Source organism: Dreissena polymorpha, chromosome 5 (assembly GCF_020536995.1).
Source record: "Dreissena polymorpha isolate Duluth1 chromosome 5, UMN_Dpol_1.0, whole genome shotgun sequence".
Classification (NCBI taxonomy): domain Eukaryota; kingdom Metazoa; phylum Mollusca; class Bivalvia; order Myida; family Dreissenidae; genus Dreissena; species Dreissena polymorpha.
In genome coordinates, this window is record NC_068359.1 from 60,578,623 (window position 1) to 60,582,451 (window position 3,829).

General features: G+C 37.0%; 1 long non-coding RNA gene across 1 annotated transcript; it reads right to left on the minus strand.

Annotated features, from left to right (window-relative positions):
- Positions 1–1,640: 1,640 nt before the first annotated feature.
- LOC127880684 (uncharacterized) lies at positions 1,641–3,548 on the minus strand. The gene is made up of 3 exons (XR_008049696.1): positions 3,488–3,548; positions 3,107–3,165; positions 1,641–2,851 (listed from the first exon to the last, which is right to left on the minus strand). It is a non-coding gene; the product is annotated as an uncharacterized LOC127880684 (long non-coding RNA).
- Positions 3,549–3,829: the final 281 nt, after the last annotated feature.

The window sequence follows — 3,829 nt, forward strand, 5'->3', positions numbered from 1 at the left end:
CCTTCCGCGTAAATTTCCTGAAGCGTAACATGTCTAACCCTTCCTCATCCAATCCACCATACAGACTAACAAGTATCTTTTCTCCATTTCTTACTATGCTTTCTTCAGTGGACTGTTCTATGAATGTCTCCGCAAGTGTAACAAGATCTGTATCACCCAAAAACTTTTTCAGTGCCGCTCCTTTGCTTATGCCATACATCTGTGGGGTAGTATCACATCCCGTGAGGGCATGTATTACAGGCAGGATATGGGAACAGCTGAGACCTAATGCCCGTTTTGTCTTCTGAATATGCCAAACTCGCAATCCCTGCGAGTAGCTGTAGCTGTAGCACTGGTTGCTGACTTGAAGAATACCGATCTGCTGGGTGAATTGAAATGTAACAGAAGTACAAGTAAATCCGTATATTCACCAATAATGGTTACATTTGATGTTTCCGCTAATTTGAGAGAAGTTTCTACAATCAACCGATCAGCATCGTGGACAGCGTGAACACAACGATATCCGTGTCCTTCTAATTCTGTTCCCAACATGAAAATGAAATTCTGTTTATTTTCTGGGTTTGACAAGAACTTCTCTTTTCGTGAAGCCAATGGAGTGCATTTTGTAAAGTAGACTTTTGGTCCAACAACACCATGCGTACGCCTGATATGTGCTGTGTCTTTTGTTGTTGGTCCTGACAGATAACCATCAAACACAGTCACTGCATTGGACTACCTTCGAGCTATGTAGCTTATATGGGCTTTACAGATTTAAGCAAATGTCATTCCCAACTTCAACGGCAAATGAGGAAGAAGAGATCCACCATCAAGCACATAAGTTAAGTTTACAGTGTCAGATTCCTCACATGCACTACAGTCACCAAGTTTCCATATCGCATCAGCTAGTAAGGACTTTTGAGACTTTCTTTCGAATGAGTCCAGTAGTATCAAACAATGCAGATGGTACATCACAAAGCTCATATGAAAATATACTCGGAATGTCATCAGCAAATCTTTGGGCTGCTGTAGATAGTCTTTGAAACAGTAATTGTGGATCAACTTTCACAACGTCATCTGTCTTGGTCCGCGGTGCAGCGTCCAGAGTAACCGCCCTTTTGTTCCGTTTAAATGTGATTTCAAAAGCATCTTGTCCCATCATAGACTGGACAATACCATCCCCAACACTTTTAGCCTTATGTACATTCACGTTTTCTGAGGAGGCGACACCAGTTTCTATATTGTACAAAAGAGGATCCTTACGAAATGGGGTTCTTTCTTCTAGAAAGGACACGAATGTTTGTGTGTCCTTGTAGTCTCTCTCATTGCGAGTTTTCCCAAATTCTTTATTATGTTGTGGACTGGACTGAAATTCTTTCTCACAGAAAGATTGCATTGCATTGTTCATTTCAACACATGTAGGCATGAATAAAAGCCATTGTGTACGCATTTATCCCTCCAATTGACAAGAGATCCTCAGTTGCAATGCGCCTTCTTGTCACTGGTTTATAACTAAAGTTTCCCGGTGTAACACAGGCAATCATACCCATACCATGAAAGGTATTGTGTCCATCAAAAGTCCGTAGATTATGGTCAACATTGTCACCCACATATTGAATGAACATGTCTTCATGATAGTTTTCAATATTTGTATTGTTTGAAAAAACTGCACTTGACTCGAACATCTGCACTTCAGAGTAAGACACACAAAATCCAAGGCTATTCAACACATCAATGAGATACCTTGACGCAAAATGATGATGGAGCTGAACAGCCAACCCCAACTGTAATGGAGCTATGAAAGTTCTAGGTCGACAAGCTTGCATAATGGCTTGTCTTGACCTATTGAGCACAATTTTACATCAGAATCCTTCCCCGAAAATATTTCTCTTAAAAAGATTAATAAGCTTTCAGGCACAAACTGCTTATCGGCGATATCATCCGGATTTGGATAAACTGATTTGTCACTTTTTACATCCTTGATATCATTTTGAATTAACTTAGCTGCTGTTTTTAAGAGTCACTTTTTTGGCCTCGGCATTATCTAACTTTCCTTGTGAATAGAAGTCATGTAATATTTAAGCTGCAGTTCTTGTAAAGGTGACCACATCTACTTTCCCATTTATATTTGTGATTATAACTGAATCAACAAAATGTTCCTTTAATTTCTGCTTAGTGTATTGTACACCATATGCATTTTCTCCACAAATATTTTTCATTTGATCAACTAAATCTGTAACTGTTATTTGCTCACCGTCACTTTCTTTTAATGATGAGATCACTTGTTGAAAAGCTAGATGTGCTGCTTCGTTCGTGGGTCTGCCTCGTATTGGTGATGTCATCGTCATAGGTTCGGTAACAGTGCGGAAATTTGTTGGCATATCTTTAAATGTTCTAAAATTGATGTTACAGGACTGGTGGTAAACTGCATCAACTGCTGGTAGGTCATTTACATATTCTATCCTGCCCCGGACCTTATCAGCACAATCATCTCCTCTAGCTGAACACAACTCTATTATAGTTTTTTGAAACTCTAATGTCCTTACTGGAAAAACATCCAAACCGCGTTTTCTGTCATTGTATTTAGCAGAATGACCACAAAATATACAATGTTCTTGAAAATTCAATACATCAGCTTTAGACCTCACAAATCTTGTGTTTGGACTAAGGTTTTCTTTTGTATCGCGAACAATAACATTAGCATGTGTACGTCTTTCGACATGCAATGTGAACAAAATTTCCTGGAACAGCCTGAACATTATCCTGTCTCTTCTAGCTAGCATCATTTATTCCTCTGCATCCTTTTACTGTAAGTTTAGAGCCTTGGTTGTCTTCAACTGCATGGTGACATATACAGCAAATCATGATATCCATTCTGTAATATAAAGAGGAGACAACTGTTAGGTTTATGTTACACACTTACTGATGTTTTTTCATTACTGCATTTATTTTTAATAATATATAAACTTTGAACCTGTACACTTGTATTACACCATATTTATAAGTATAATGTTGGTCTGATTCTAGTTTCAAAATAGGGCATGCGTGGTAAGAAGTTAAAGTAGATTTCTTCATATTGTTAAACTATAAATTATATTAATTTCATCATTTTTGACACAATAATACTCACATGTCAGGATTTCTAACATTATCCGCAAGACATCAGGTAAATCACTTATATGTTATTGTCTGAAATACATAATACAAAAAATAGAAATGTTTGTTATGGGAGCAATTTTGTTAGAAAGCAAAATGCTTGTTATCATGTCTGGTAATGGTCACCGTAAACATGAGTGAATCTGGCTGATGCAAGTATTCATGAAGCGTCCAACATGAAAGTCCAAAGAAGGATGACAAAGACCAATAACCTTAATTAACATGAGCTTTAACAATGATCCATTAATGACAATTTCATGTATGCATTTTAGATTGCATGGATAACTAGATTGGCAAAAATATATTGGATTCACTAATTTTCTGTCATTTATTTCAAAACCCAGGAAATACTTACAAAAACAGACTGGTCACCAAATGCTTTGTCAATTGTCTGAACATCTGTCACACAGCTGCTGGATTCAAATGAAATATAAAGGAAAGGAAAACAATAAGTATTTTATGTTGTATTGGTAGCTATAGACTTTTTAAGTAATAAGTAAATGAGTAGTCAAATTGAAATTTTGACCCAAAAGCGCTTCCGTACTTGAGTTTTTATGCAGTAGCTGCATTCCCGCGGACAACGTTTCAACCCAAAAATGTGTGTTTAGTGGTGATTATGATTGATTTTTTTATAAATGTAGCTTATATTTTGTGCGTTTGAAAGAAAAATGCCACTCAAAGCGAGAAATATTACTAA